The sequence below is a fragment of the Mus caroli genome, unplaced genomic scaffold, assembly GCF_978045245.1.
Source record: "Mus caroli unplaced genomic scaffold, Mus_caroli_1 scaffold_10, whole genome shotgun sequence".
NCBI classification, from domain to species: domain Eukaryota; kingdom Metazoa; phylum Chordata; class Mammalia; order Rodentia; family Muridae; genus Mus; species Mus caroli.
The window spans coordinates 18,679,635-18,695,902 of NW_028227265.1; the positions used below are offsets into that span (position 1 = coordinate 18,679,635).

At 49.0% G+C, this 16,268-nt stretch overlaps 1 protein-coding gene across 7 annotated transcripts in view; it reads left to right on the top strand.

Annotated features, from left to right (window-relative positions):
* Positions 1-16,268, top strand: part of Il34 (interleukin 34) — a 65,349-nt gene that overhangs the window by 8,343 nt on the left and 40,738 nt on the right. Inside the window, exon 1 of one of the 7 annotated variants that reach the window (XM_085843581.1) lies at positions 10,569-10,679. The exons of 5 other annotated variants lie outside the window; for them this stretch is intronic. The gene's annotated coding sequence lies outside the window, so the exon portion shown is untranslated. Of the gene's footprint in view, positions 1-10,568; positions 10,680-16,268 lie in introns of those variants that run through there. One more of the 7 variants, XM_085843580.1, reaches the window with a different exon arrangement.

The following is a 16,268-nucleotide window of genomic DNA, read 5'->3' on the forward strand; positions in this document are numbered from 1 at the left end:
GAAGGAAGAATTACCATCTCCAGCTATTCCACATCTGGATATATGCTGAAAAGAATTATAAGCAGGGTCTCCAAGAGGTATTTATACACCCATGTTCATAGCGTGTTCACATTCTTATTAGCCAAGAAGTAAGAAGCAGCCTACTATTCCACAGAGGAGTGGAGAAGTCACATGGGACATATCTGTACACAGAGATACTATTCAGCCTTAAAAAGGAAGGAAATGGGTCAGGTGGTGGTGGTGCACACTTTGAATCTTAGCATTCAGGAGGCACAGGTAAGGCTATCTCTGTGAGTTTGAGGCCAGCCTGGCCTACAGAGCAAGTTCCAAGATAGTCAGGGCAACAGAGAGGAACCCTGTCTTGAAAAATGAAGAGGAAGGAGGAGGAGGAGGAAACAATTCACTGCGTGAAATAAGCCAAACACAAAAGGATAAAAACTGTATGATCCACAGGGCTAGAGAACCAGAAAGAGTGGAAGCAGCATTTCAGTTGTGGAGATGTGAGACCCCTTTTGGGGACCCCCACTCTAGTCTCGGGAGAGAGAGCGCACCCAAAGAAACACGAGAATCCTTCTTGCTGCAAACACATGAGGCAGTTTAATGGCGGAGCTCCGGGGCGAAACATATCTCATGCAGGAGACAGTGGGTTCGACCCCAAGGCTCGAAAGCTAGGGGTTTTTATGGGGTAAAGGGCTTAGGGGTGGGGAATTCAGCATAGTGACACACTATTGGCTTATTCAAACATCAGCAAAAGAATTCGTGCAGGTCAGGGTGTCAGGGTTCTGTGAGTTGTTGACTCAGTTCAGATAGCCCTGTTATGTCCTCACATTCCTCTTTATCTTCATGGTCAAGCTGTTCCCAGGAATGTTTTAACTACGGGGCATGCATGCTCGGGTTTGTTTTTCTTTGTTCTCAGCCCCAGGCAGCCTCTAGGCTCACAAACAACCAGCAATTTCTGAGTACTTTATATGACTTACAGGTCTTGAAATTTCATCTTTCTTTCAGAGACAGGTGGGGACAGGAGTGTCACAGCAACATGAATGCTCAATGCCGCTAAACTGTGCACTAAAAATGACTAAAATGAGAAGCCGAGAATTACCTGTAGTGCTCTTCTCCCTGCCTCCAGCTGCCAAGTGCTGGCCTCATCCAGGCCACCATGCCCAGTTTTTACAGTGCTGGGATTAACCCTGGGACTTTGTGCTTGTTAGACAAGCGCTCTACAGGCCAAGCCCCATCTCCTGCTCTTCTTAGCATTTTTTTGGGGTGGGGGTGGGGGGTTCCAAGGCAGGGTTTCTCTGTGTATCCCTGGCTGTCCTGGAACTTACTTTGTAGACCAGGCTGGCCTTGAACTCAGAAATTTGCCTGCCTCTGCCTCCCAAGTGCTGGGATTAAAGGCTTGCGCCACCACGCCCAGCTAGCATTTTTTTTAAACCACAATTTTACAAAAAAACTTCTCACAGGAGTGTTCTATGGGGATTGAGTAGAGAGATACATGTGAACACTTGTGCCTGGTCTGTAGAAACCAAGCTTCCTGCCTCAAGCGGTACTGTAGACTCCAGCTCTGATGAGTCGCTCAGTCTTCAGGAGCTGCTCAGATTTGGGTGGGGGAGACTGGGGCTTTTGAGAGGCTTCCTGGAGGAACAACTGGGGCCCTGTTCGGAGGATTCCTATTCTTTGTGAATGAGTGGATTCCACACATTGGAAAGTCCCTGGCAAGAAAACTGACGGGCAGTTAGCAGGGTGGAGAGCTTGAGGACTAAACTGTATGTGGAGCAGGCTGCCTCATGGACTGGAGAGCTCTCTCCCAGTGGAAGCAAGTGAGGAAGGATGGGGGAGCTGCAGAGGAAAACTCCCATGTGGCTTGAAAACAAAGCCAGTTTGTCGCTGAGGCTCTGTTCCCTTCTCATGTGATCAGTCCAGGCCAAGGTTATATGCAGCAAGTGTGGGCATAGCAGGTTCAGGGAGTTGCCCCAAACCTTGACCTCTGCCTTACACAACAGCTGCTACGGTGCACCTTGGGCTATGCCCAGCACTAACATAAACCAGACGGAATCTCAATCCTTGCCTCAACTGTGCCGCCGGAACTATACCTTCTGAGAACCAGGCCTGGGGTAAGCTGTTGCCTGAGGCAGCCAGAAGCTGGTATATGGGATTCGGACTCATGCATGGTGGCCAGAGCTCTTGAGTCTCTTATCCACCCCACCCAGTCCCGCCCCCGCACACCCCCCCCCCCAAGCTGGCTGCACCAGCCCTTTGGCAACCTGTTTAGGTCCTGATGCTCTCTCTGTTAGGTGCTAAGCCAACTGCTACACTTCATCCCCATCCCAGACCAGAGAGTCAGCACCGCCCGATTCCAGCCTGGCTGACTTCACACCATTAGGGGGGGTGCTCATTTCCCTGCGAGTGAGGCTCATCCTGCTTAGGGCAACCATATCCTTGACCAGGATCTGCTTCATCCCATTGAATGGATGTAGTTCAGTTGGTAACATACCTGCTCGGCACGCATGAAACCACGAGGTTAGATCTCCAGCACTGGAGGAAACTGGGCATAAGGGTGCATGTCTATAGATGCTCTATTGATCAGAGAGAAGTTCCAGGTCTTGGCTATGTGGTGAGTTTGAGGCAAGGCTGAGCTACAAGAGACTCTGTCTCAGAGCCAAAAATGAGTGGGGACCCTTCTGAATAACTTTCTTCCAGGGTTCAAAGTGCCCTGTGCCGTAGTAGCGTTGAGTTCAGTTCATTTTGTAACTATAGTTACTATGCATTTGCAACCCAGCTCTCTGGATGCCAAGCCAAGACCACAATTGGCTTAGCACCGTTTTAGCATCTGCTGGGCAGACAAATGAGGTCCTAGTGGCCGTGACTGACTCAGCTCTCTGACAGGATGGTTGCAACGGAGGAGGTCCGGGCAGGGTTGGTGGTGGGGGACCAGTCTCAAGTCTCAAAGGAACATCTCCATGCTCCTGTGCCAGGCAGGGAGCAAAGTCTCTGACAGACACCAACTCAGGAGTCAGGAAGCCTATCAGGTAAAGTGGGGCTGTTCGGACAGCGGCTGAGGAAACTGGTCTGACAATCTGTGCTGGCTGCGGGGTCTAAGGGAAGTAATGGGGTCCTCTCACTGGCTGCGGAATTACCGGCATGCAGGCCTCCCCTTCCATCCTTCCTGTGGCCTCCTCACTACCTTGGGTGGGGCAGTGGGAGGGATTCTGTATGATGGATGGAGAAGCTGCTTAGGGGTTCCCCCAAAGTCTCACAGAGGGAAGAAGGCGGCACCCCTGTCTCCCCGGGCTCCTTTCCTCCGCCTGCACCAGGTGGCTTGCTCTGTAGTCCTCCAGATAGCTTTCCTGGAAGAGCTGTCCTAGGCACCAGGGATTGATGAGTCTTAGTCTGTAGACCAGCTGGACCAGCTGGGGCTGGACAGGAGCCAGGTGCTTTCCGTATCTCCCTAGGGGCAGGAAAGTGGCTTTCATGAGATGCTGCTCTGGAGAGGCTGCGGCTTGGTCTTGCTCACTGCTTTGCGCTCCCTCTTGCAGGGTGAGAGAGAGGCACTTCTTTCTCTTTCCATGGACGTGTGTTACAGGCCCGCCACCATTGCTTGCTGTCACACAACAGTGTCAGAGTTCTGAACTCTTGACCTCCAGCCCTGTGAGGAATGGCTGGCTGGAGGAGGGGGGGAGGGGAGAAGGAGAGAGGAGGAGACCGAGTCAGGTGTCACAGGTATGTGAGCACTTGAACCTTGCCCGTCTGCCCGGAAAAACCCATGCAATTTCCGGAAAATTTAATGTTTAAACTAACACTTAATGGTTTGTTTAAAAATTAATCAAGGCTGGGTATGAGCTCTGTGGCAGTAACACTTGCCTGGTGTGCAGAAAGTCCTGGCGCACTCCCCAGCACCACAGAAGTATGATAGAATAAATCATGGATGTGGTCACACATACCTGTAGTCCCAGCATTTGGGGAACAGAGGCAGGAGGATCAGGAGTTCAAGGTCAGCCTTCGCATACCTAGGAAACTGGAGGTCAGCCAATGTGTACTTGTACACATATATTTGTAAACATAAATTTGTCTACAAAACAAATATATGTATGTATACATATGTTTGGCTCGTTTGGTTTGCTTTATACACACAGTTTTAGATTTGTAGAATTGGGCGTATTTGAGGTGGGCTTGCTCTTCCCTGGGACTAAAGGCTCCATGTTACAGTCAGGGGAGCCTACTCGGATAAGGTGAAGCTCAAACACACAGAATCTGTGTTCAGACCCTACCTACAGGATACCCAGGTCACCTCGCCAGCACCAGATCAGTCAAGCTGTCCTCTGCCTGCTGCCTTCCTACCGTTCTTCCTTCCCTTCCTCCTCTCCCTCCCTCCCTCCCTCCCTCCCTCCCTCCCTCCCTCCCTCCCTTCCTTTTTTCTTAGGCTCCTTAGCTACATCAGGAGACTGAGTTGGGAGAATGTGACCACCGTTCCCTTTTGCCTCCAGACTGTCCCTCCACTGCGGAGTTGGCAGCTGGAGTTCTGTGTCCACATCTCCTTAAGTTTAATGGTAATTAAAGTATTTTTATTTATTATACATAAGCACACTGTAGCTGTCTTCAGACACTCCAGAAGAGAGCGCCAGATCTCGTTATGGATGGTTGTGAGCCACCATGTGGTTGCTGGGATTTGAACTCTGGACCTTCGGAAGAGCAGTCGGGTGCTCTTACCCACTGAGCCATCTCACCAGCCCAATTAAAGTATTTTTAAGGATATTATTATTGTATTATAACTGGGAACAGTGGCCCGTGCCAATAATCTCCAGCACTCAGGAGACAGAGGCAGGAGCATGCTGAGATGGAAACCAGGCTAGACTGCACAGAGAGTTTCGGGCCAGCTTGGGCTACATAATGGTTTTTTTTTTTTTTTTTTTTGGAAAGATTTATTTATTTAATGTATATGAGTACACTCTACTTGTAGATGGTTGTGACCCCTCATGTGGCTGCTGGGAATTGAACTCAGGACCTCTGCTTACTCCAGCCCAGCTCGCTTCGGTCCAAAGATTTATTTATTATTATACGTAAGTACACTGTAGCTGTCTTCAGACACACCAGAAGAAGGTATCGGATCTTATTATGGATGGTTGTGAGCCACCATGTGGTTGCTGGGATTTGAACTCAGGAACTTCGGAAGAGCAGTCAGTGCCCTTAACCGCTGAGCCATCTCTCCAGCCCCTACATAATTTTTTTTTTTTTTTAAACAACAGCAAAGGATAAGATCATTTCTTTGCAGTGATACCACAGGAAAGTCCAGGCCTCACTTTACTCTCATTAGTTTGGAACGCGAGGGACAGCAACACACAAAAGCAATATAAACATAACAGTGTGGGCCAATGAAAACAACTCTCCTGGGTCGCCTGTCAGAACTTAAATTGTTCCCATCTCCTTGGATGGCTATTGTATTAATTTTCACACATATAAATGTACACAGTGTACTCCCGGGCCCCGGGCCCAGGAATTCTGCTTCCTGATAGGAAACAGTCCCCCACAAAGCTGCCTGTCCGGACGGATGTCACTGCGGTGGATGATCCGCAGCCAAGCTGAAAGATCCGATCACTCCAACCCACACTGTAGAGGGAGAGAACTATATGCATGCACGAGTGTGCGCATGGCAAACACAAACAAACAAATAAAAACATGTAATGAAAAAATAAATCCCCCCCAAAAAATAACGATAAGAGGGAAAGATTACAAAAGGCTAACCATTAGCAGCAGGAGGCAGACTCTCTGTGTGGTGTGGTATACTCTGTGTGGTGTGGTATACTCTGTGTGGTGTGGTATACTCTGTGTGGTGTGGTATACTCAGCAGCTGGTGACAGAGGGAGGCTGGCTCCCAGGTGTCCAGATAGACTGAGCCATGCATGAACCAGCATACTTTTAGCTTCCACAGCCTGTCAACATGATTCCTCTCTTCCTTCCAGTTTTGGAAGCAGAGAGCCAGGGATTAGAATATCAGCAGAGTCATCCCTCTGACGGCGCCAAAGGAGGATCCTTCCTGGTCAGTGTTTGGCAATCCAGGCTTGTGCCGTGCTTCAATCATTCTTATCTCCAGCCTTTTATCCGTGTGTATGTCTTCTCTAGTGAAGGACACCACCTATCTGATTTTGATCGTACCCTTATCTGCCCACATCTTAATTAATGCCATCCATAAAGATTATGTCTATTTATTGATTGATTGATTGATTTTTGGTCATTGTATCACTTTGATCTGGAACTCATCTGGAGCCCGGGCTGGCCTCAAATTCCTAACTGTCCTCCTGCTTCAGCCTCTGGATGGCTGGGATTACAAACCATGGAGGTCAGCTCTGCAAAGACTAGTTCCAAGTCAGGTCACATGCTGAGAGGTTCCAGGTTGGATGTCAGGGTGCCTGTCATTCAACCCCTCACACACTTGTGCAGGGTGCTTACCCTTGGAGGCAGGGAGGTGCCTCGGGTACGCTGTTGTGGTCACAGGAGGTTCCAGTGAACTGACACAGAGAAGTGAGCACACATATGATAGGGCTGTGGCCGGGAACACAGGGAGGTGGCTTCATGCTATGATCCCTCCTGGGCTCTGTAGGACTGAGGCTGGCTGCCTGCAGGCCTTCTCGCCAGGAGGCTGGGAAAGGGACTAAAGCTGGTAGAAGTCATCCCCTCCTCATCACCCCAGCTTCTGCTGAAGGATGATGAGACCTGCAGATCGTTGACCCTGGGGACAAGTGCCTCTGAAAGTTCTGGATCAACCCTCCTCCCTAGGCTGAGTTCCACATTAAGAGTTAAGGAGCCGGGCAGTGGTGGCGCACACCTGTAATCCCAGCACTTGGGAGGCAGAGGCAGGCGGATTTCTGAGTTTGAGGCCAGCCTGGTCTACAGGTGAGTTCCAGGACAGCCAGGACTGTATAGAGAAACCCTGTCTCGAAAAACAAAACAAACAAACAAACAAACAAACAAAAAAAAAAACAAAAAAAAAAGAGTTAAGGAAATTGGCTCGGGAAGAACTGGCCCTTTCCTATCTTTTGCGTGGCTTTGTGTTGTTGTATTGAGACAGGGTCTCTTGTGGCCCAGTCTGCTCTCAAACTGGCTATGTATTAAAGCTACTGATCTCCTTGCTTCTACCTCCCAAGGGCTAAGATCACCGCCATGGCTGATGTGCACAGTGCTGGGGATGGAGGAACCTACAGCTTTAAACATGCTAGGCCAGCACTCCACCAACTGGTTTCTCTGTATCTGTGTCTGTGAGCGCCCCCCCCCACCCCCGTACCTGTTTGGGCTCGCTCTCCCTCTCCCCCTTGGCTTCTTGCTCACTGTGACTCGGCGTCCCAGCGGTGCCAGATGCTGGGCTCAGAGTTTTCCATCTCTGTGTGCCAACCCCCTGGGCACACAAGAGAGGCTCTGCTCAAAAACTCACCATAAAGTAATAGGCTTTCTCAGTAATAGGCTCAAAGTGACATGGGAACTTCACGAGCGGAGCGGTTTGACAAGTGTCTGCTAGAAGAAGACGGTGGGGTAGGGTGGGAGGCTGTGTGCGACCTAGGCAGGATGAAGCTGTGGTAAGGGGAGTAGAGAATGAGGAGGCCGGAGACTGCCTTCCCATCCTCGCAGCCTGGGGAATCAGGGACCACTGCCCGTGCCGATACAGGGGAGCAGAAGAGCCGCCCTAATCTGCAGCAGGCTCTTTGGCGTTCATTGCTTGACTGATGCTCTGACTTAGGGGCCTGGAATTCTTGTTCCGGCGGGATCTGGAGAGCCCAAAGAGGTAATCAGTTCCGGGGCTTGCGGGTGTGACAGAGCCCTGGAGAGTGCCAGGCCCGAGGATGGGCAAGGGCAGGTCGTCCCTACAGCATCCACAGAAGAATGAGACATGAACCCAAAGTCAACAAGTGTAAAGCCAAATCCGTGGCCGGACCCCTGCATGCTGGGGGCGGGGAGGACACCCCGACAACAGGAAACAAAGCCTCTCTGTTCACCAAGAATTCCATGTCTCCATTGTTCCCCTCCAGGAACATTCCTGAAATGGTGAGAAAGTGACCAGCTCAGTCCAAGTCCCCAGCATATGATCTGCTGTGCTGGGTGACTCAAAAAGAAATGGAGAGGAGGTGGTGGGGGTGCGGGGAAGGAGACAGGGCTGGAGAGGTGGTTCAGCTGTTAAGAGCACTGACTGCTCTTCCAAAGGTCCTGAGTTCAAATCCCAGCAATCACATGGTGGCTCACAATCACCCGTAATGAGATCTGATGTCCTCTTCTGGCACAGTGTACTTATTTATAATAATAAATAACTCTTTGGGCCAGGGTAAGCAGCGTTGACTGCTGCTCAACAACCACATGAAGGCTCACAACCATCTGTACAGTTACAGTGTACCCATATACATAAAAAAAAATAAATAATTTTTAAAAACGTCTGAGAAAAACTATTTAAATCCCCAGCTATAGAAGGACATTGGCCATAAAATAAGGTGCAACAATTTTAATTATGTATTTTATAATCAAGATAAGGAGAAGGTAGGGAGAGGAGGGAATGGGAAAGATGGGATAGAAAGATAAGGGATGTGGCAACCATTGCCAAACGTTCTTCAGGCCTGTGGCATCCCCACCCCCACCCCATCTATAAACTACAGTTAACCTAATCTCTGTTGCTGTAGACAAGTTCGGACTTTCTAGTTTAAAATTAATATTATATAGAGGGTGTTCTTTCTTTTGAGGTTTCTTTTTTGCTTTTGTAGGGTTTTGGGTTTTTTGTTTTGTTTTGTTTTTTTGGTATTTTTTGAGACAGGGTTTCTCTGTATAGCTCTGGCTGTCCTGGAACTCACTTTGTAGACCAGGCTGACCTTGAACTCAGAAATCCACCTGCCTCTGCCTCCGGAGTGCTGGGATTTAAGGCGTGCGCCACCACGCCCGCTGTTTGTTTGTTTGTTTGTTTTGAGCAGGATTTTTGCATAACCTTGGCCATCCTGGTTACTCTGTAGGCCAGGCTGCCCTTGAATTCAGAGATCTGCCTGCCTCTGCCTCTAGAGTTCTGGAATTAAAAACGGGTGCCACAGCTTCCTGAAAGATCTGGTTCTATCAATGCATATAATTTATCTGAGATTCATCTGTGCTACAATGCACATTAATAATTGACTCTTCACTACCAAAGTAGTATTTCATTAGTTGGATAGTTTTTTTTAAACCCATTTATCTCCTGATGGACAGTGTAGTTGTTTCTGGCCTTTTTTACTAGACTATTTTTAAATATAATAGGGTTTTTTTTTTTTTGTATTTTATTTTATGTATTTGAGTGTTTCGCCTGCATGTATGTCTGTGGACCATGTCCATGCAGTGTTTGCCAAGACCAAAAGAAGGCTTTTGATCCTTGGGAACTGAAATTACAGACAATTATGAGCTACCGTGTGGCCTCTAGGGACTGAACCTGGGGCTTTTGCAAAATTATCGTGTAGTCCTAATTGCTCTGTGGACTCTCCAGCCCCTTGGGTGTGTGGGGGTGGGGGAGTACATGCCACAGAAGGAGGTCAAAGAACTACTCTGAGGGTTGGGGTCTCTCCTTCCACTAAACAGATCTTAGGAGTGAAACTCAGGTTGACATGGTTGTTCGCGGGTGTCCTCATACACTGAGCTGTCTCACCAGCCCTGGTGGAAAAAAAAAAAAAAAACAAATGTCAAAGTCTAATGTGACTCAGACTAGCCTCAAACTCCATGTGTAGCTAAGGGAGGTATTAATCTGATCCACCTGCCTCCACAGTCCAGGTGCTGGGATTACGTGGGGATGCCACCCTGCCTAGCTTAAAATATTATTTTATAGTTTTGTGTGGTGCTTTTGTGTCCTGCAGCCTTGCTGAACACATTCATTAGGCTTATGGGTTTATACACGCCTCAGGGTTTTCTATATAACTAACAGGACAGCCTAGCATCAGGGCAGTTGTCTTTCTCCTTTACAATGTCTTAGCTTTTTGTCTGTTTGCTTCCTGTTATTTATTTATTTATTTTTATTGTACCGGACAAGGCTGAGCAGTAGTGTCGAGTGCAGACACACATGTCTTGTCCCAGAGAAAAAGCCTCTTTCACAGCCTGGCTGCTGTCACAGGTGGGGGAAGGGTTCCCTCGCGGTCAGAGTTTGCTGAGAGTTTTAACCAGGAAAGAGTTGCTGGGCTGTGCCAAGGGCGTTCTTTGCCTCTGCTGAAACAACAACAGGATTTCCCTCTTTCAGTCCGTGAACACGACTGATTTAAAAACTGCTAAAGTGCCGGGCGTGGTGGCGCATGCCTTTAATCCCAGCACTCCGGAGGCAAAGGCAGGCGGATTTCTGAGTTCGAGGACAGCCAGGGCTACACAGAGAAACCCTGTCTCAAAAACAAAACAAAACAAAAACCCGCTAAAGTAATGCTTCGTGCCTAGGATGCTGCGATGGTTTGTATATGCTTGGCCCAGGAACTGGCTCTATTAGAAGGTGTGGCCTTTTTGTGTAGGCGTGGCCTTGTTAGAGTAGGCGTGGTATTGTTGGACTGGGCGTGGCGCTGTGGGTGTGGTCTTAAGTCCCTCACCATAGCTGCCTGGAAGTGAGTGTATTCTGCTAGCAGCCTTCAGATGAAGATGTAGAACTCTCAGCTCCTCCTACACCGTACCTGCCTGGATGCTGCCATGCCTTGGTGATAATGGACTGAAGCTCTGAACCTGTAAGCCAGCCCCTATTACATGTTGTCCTTATAAGAATTACCTTGGTCATGGTGTCTGTTCACAGCAGTAAAAAAACCCTAAGACAGAAGTCATGGTAGTAAGACACTAGGCTTTGGGAGCCAGAAGCCTCCAGCTGCGACTCATTCCTCATTAAGACCAGGCTTGGGGTGGGGAATTAGCTTGTCAATAAAGTGCTTCACTATGCAATTGTGAGGATCTGAATTAGATCCCTCAGAACCATTGTTGTTATAAAGCTAGAGTGGTGGTACACACTTGTACATGTGTTATCCTAGCACTGTGACCTGGGGTTGGGGCAGGGACAGGCAGATCCCTGGGGTTCACTGGCCAGCCTAGCCTGATTGGCAAATTTAAGACCAGTAAGAGACCTTGTCACAAAAATAAGATGGATGAGCCAGGTGTGGTGCCACATGCCTTCAGTCTGGGAGGCAGAGGCAGCCTGGAGTTCGAGGCCAGCCTGGTCTAGGTGAAAGGTGTTCCTGATGCTTTTGTCTTCTGGCCTCCACATGCAACTGCCTACACACACACACACACACACACACACACACACACACACACACATATGACTTTCTCACATACACATAAACATATACACACATGTACATGCACACACAGATGCACACAGATGGACAGGGAGGGCCTGGGCACCGGAGAGCTTTCTTCTGCTTTGGTTTCAGTTTGCAGTAGGATGACTTAGCCTGGTGACTCTCTGTGAGTCCCTGGTGTGAGCCCTGAGGCTCACTCAGGAAGAGAGGCTCCAGGAGCTTTGACTGGAACCCAGGAACCCCTAGGCAGTGTGAATGGGCAGCTGTCTCCCCCAGGTGAGCCTTTTTCCCGTGGACGCCACAATCCACCCACATTAGGGATGGCAGCTAAAAGGGGAAGTCAGCTATGGAGGATTTCATCACACTGAGGCTTGTACACTTGCTACTCAGGGCCTGTGCCTTATTCCTCCAGCAACTGGGGGGCTCTTCTAACTGCTGTTTGACCTGGATGGGCTTCTCCCTTAGCCCTGATGTCCAATCCATTCAGCCCTAAGATTTCATTTCTCAGGGGGATCAGGGTCTCCTCTGCCCAGCTAAGATGCATAGTGACGAGGCCAAGCCAGGCTCTGTCCCCAGGGGCAGTTCTCACCAGGAGGCATGTGGCACTGAGCAGACCCGAGGTAATGTCAGTGTGCCCATTGCTGCAGATGCCCCCATGGTGTAAGTGGCTTTGGGGCTTGTGTGGGATGACCCAAGGAAGCTTCTCTGGGAAGCTTGAATGGGCAAGACTGAGTCTGCTGGGAAACATTTCACACAGAACATTCTAGAACAGAGGTTCTCAGCCCTTCTAGTGCTGCAACCCTTTAATGTTGCAGTGACCTCCCCCCAAACATAAAATTATTTTTGTTGCTACTCCATAACTGTAATTTTGCTATTGTTAAGACTTATAGCCGGGCGTGGTGGCGCACGCCTTTAATCCCAGCACTCGGGAGGCAGAGGCAGGCGAATTTCTGAGTTCGAGGCCAGCCTGGTCTACAAAGTGAGTGCCAGGACAGCCAGGGCTACACAGAGAAACCCTGTCTCAAAAAAGCCCCCCCCCCAAAAAAAAAAAGACTTATAAATATCTGACATGCAGGATATCTGATATACGACCCCGATAAAGGATCATTTGATCCCCAAAGGGGTTGTGACCCATAGCTCCAAAACCTCTGTTCTAGACAGAGGGGGAACAAAGGAAGAGTTTGGTGGGGACAGTGGGCGGTACTCGGGGAGAAGTCTGGGAAAGGAGACAGGAAGGCCAGGCCAGGCCGTGGTTCTCAGAGGCTAGTAAGAGCTAGTGGATAGATTGGCATAGATTACATGAATCTTCTAGAAATGAAAAAGATACTTTATAGCCTCTCCCACCCCCACACTCCCGTCTCACCTTTGCAATTTTTTTCTTTTTCTTTTTTTTTTTTTTTTTTTGAGACAGGGTTTCTCTGTGCAGCCCTGGCTGTCCTGGAACTCACTCTGTAGACCAGGCTGGCCTCGAACTCAGAGATCTGCCTGCCTCTGCCTCCCAAATGCTGGGATTAAAGGCATGCACCACCAAGCCCGGCACCTTTGCGATTTTTAAACTCCATTTTTTGCTTGTGTGTGTGTGTGTGTGTGTGTGTGTGTGTGTGTGTGTGTATGTGTGTGTGTGTGTGTGTGTGTGCTCACGGGCACATTACGTGTGCCAATGGACATATGAGGGGATCAGAGGATACGTTGTGAGAGTCTCCTCTTTCCCCCCACCATGTGGGGCCCAGATAAAACCTCAGACTTAATCAGGCTTAGTGGTAAGTGCCTTTATCTGATGAGCCATCTCACTCGCCTATGCTTTGTGGGTTTGGAGGCCGATGATGTAAGGATAGACTTGGACCCAGAAGGAAGACTTGGCGTCCATCAAATCCTCTCTATCTGCCAAGTCCCTTCTCCGTTGCTTTGAGGAGGGCCGGGTGACAGGAACAGCAGGTCTCTGTCCTCTCTCTACACCCCGGGGGGTGGGGTGGGGAGGGGGTCAGGTTCACTGTGCTTGCCTCTGGTTGGGAAGGCTTTTGATTTTGTGACAAGGTTTCCAAGGTTTCATGTGGTTTAGGCAGGCCTCGAACTCAATATGTTGTCAAGGATTGCCTTTAAGTCCAGATCTTCCTGCCTGGGGCCTCCTGAGTGCTGGAGTTCCAAGCTGTTTGCCCCCCCCACACACACCCATGCGTGGTGCCTTTTGGAATTCAGTTTCTCTCTTTCGCCTTGTTGAGGCAAAGTCTCCTCTTGTTTCTGCTCTGTCCTATGTGGTCCAGGAGAGTTGGCCCATGAACTGGTTGGTTCCTGCCTTTCGCTGAAGGAGCATCAGGATTAGAGATATGTGCCACTTGTCTGGAGGGGTCTGGGGTTTAACTGAGGTCTCTAGGCTCAGTGCTTGTATCCATTCTTCTTGTCAGCTCTCAACAGCTTTCTTGTGAAAGTTATAAAGAGAATTGACAAAACAACGCATCCAGCGTAAATCTGGGGGGTTTTCAGGGTCTTGAGCCATCAGCTAGGAGGTGTCTTGGCTTCTCCACACCGGCTCCCAGGACTCTGACCCTGCCACCCATAGTCTCAGTCACACGCTGGCTGTCTTCCTCAGAGTCCCACAGTGGGCCCTGTCAGAGGTGTGCACCTTTGGAAAAGAAGGCGACTCAGCTACAGAATACACACACACACACACACACACACACACACACACACACGAGAGCTCACCATGAGGTTTCACCCCTACACAAAGAACTACAGGCAACTGAGGGAAGCTGGGAGCACGGGCAGTTTCCTCTCCCAGCGAAGAGCATACCAGTTAGTTGTCTAGTGCCAAATGGTCGGCCTTGAAAACACATACAGGTAGCATTAGATGGTCTGAGGTTATATTCAGTAATACATCTGTATATTCATATATACATGCAAAATCAATCAATGGAAACAAAAAGAGGCCATGAATTTGAAGGAGAGTGGGGAGGGGCTGAGGGGTATGTTATAAGATAGGGTTTGAAGGAAGGAAAGGGAAGAAAGAAATATTGTACCTGTATTTCAAAAAGCAAACAAAAAACCGAACAGCTTGGCTAAGTGCACTGTAGTTCCAGGTCCTTAGGAGCCTGGGGCAGGAGGATCACCTGAATGTAGGAGTTCCTGGTTAGCCTAGACTATAGAGTGAGACCCCATCTCAAAGCCCACCAAGAAGCAAAGAAAAAGTACAGCCTGGTTGTACTGGTTGATTTTGTGTGTCTACTTGACACAGGCTGGAGTTATCACAGAGAAAGGAGCCTCCCTTGAAGATATGCCTCCAGGAGATCCAGCTGTGGGGCATTTTCTCAGTTGGTGATCAAGTGGGGAGGGCCCCCTGTGGGTGGTGCCATCCCTGGGCTGGAAGTCTTGAGTTTTTCAAGAAAGCAAGCTGAGCAAGCCAGGGGAAACAAGCCAGTAATTAGCATCCCTCCATGGCCTCTGCATCAGCTCCCACTTACTGCCCTGCTTGAGTTCCTGCTCTGACTTCCTTTGGTGATGAACAGCAATGTGGAAGTGTAAGCCGAATAAACCCTTTCCTCTCCAACTTGCTTCTTAGTCATGGTGTTTGTGCAGGAATAGAAACCCTGACTAAGACACTGGTGGTTTGAGCGAAGCTCTCTGCAGCACCAGATACTATAAATCTCCTGACCTGTGCCTACAGCAGAGGTTCTCAACCTGTGGGTTGTGACCCCTCAGGGGCAGTCGAACAACACTTTCACAGGGGTAACATATCAGATATCCTGCATATCAGATATTTGAATTATGATTCATAACAGCAGCATAATTACAGTCATGAAGTAGCAACAAAATAATTTTATGGTTGGAAGATTACCACAACGTGAGGAACTGTATGTGAAGGGGCTGCAGCTTTAAGAAGGTTGAGAGCCACTGGCTTAGAGATTTGGTTTCATGTACTGGCTCAGGTAAGTTTATGTCTAGGCTGGAGGCAGGACCAGTGAGTGTCCTAAGAGATTGCAGCCACTCCATATAGCCTGCTGTCTCTGTCCAAGTGACCTGGGGCAAGTTGCTTACTTTTGCTCTCAAGCCTAGTTTTCTCACCTGTAAAACAGTGGGCACTTGTAGGACAGTCAGGTTCATGAGCCTCAGATGCCCAAAGGGGCAACCCTGAGGGCAGAGCCTACGGTCTTCCAACTGAGCTTCCCATAGCCTTTGAGAGGGTTCTCTCTCTCTTTATCTATTTATAGTGCTCTGTTAGGTGTCATCGTGTAAATGTTAAGTGTGTGTTCTACCACTGAGCTAAACCCCCAGCCCTTGGCCTTCCTTTTCTTTTCTTTTTTTAAAGATTTTATTTATTTATTATATGTAAGTACACTGTAGCTGTTCAGATCTCATTACAGGTGGTTGTGAGCCACCATGTGGTTGCTGGGATTTGAACTCAGGACCTCCAGAAGAGCAGCCAGTGCTCTTAACCACTAAGCCATCTCATCAACCCCCTTTTCTTTGAGAGAAGGTCTCATATAGCCCAGGCTAGCCTAGTCCTTGCTTTAGAGCAGAAGATTTCTACCTCCCAAATGCTGGGATTACAGGTGAGCACCCTCATGCTCATACTGGGAATCATGGAGTTTATGTATACTGGGCAAACTCTCCCAACTGAGCTCCCAGCTCTTATACAAAAAATATATTTTCAGCTGGGTGTGGTGGCGCATTCCTTTAGTCCCAGGGCTTGGGAGGCAGAGGCAGGCGGATTTCTGTGTTCAAGGCCAGCCTGGTCTACAGAGTGAGTTCCAGGACAGCCGGGGCTACACAGAGAAACCCTGTCTCGAAACAAACAAACAAACAAACAAACAAACAAACAAAAAATAGAATCTCACTAAGCTGCCAAGGCTGACCATGAACTTGTGATTTTCCTGTCTCAGTCTCCTGTAGCTGGAACTATGAGCACCCATCACCTGCTCCGTATCCCAGGGGCCTCTTGAAGCCCACTGAAGTTTTAAGAGGTGGATATCAGCCCTAACATCCAGCATTGCTGGAGCTTGACTACTGCACCTGCTGGATGCAAAGTGCGGG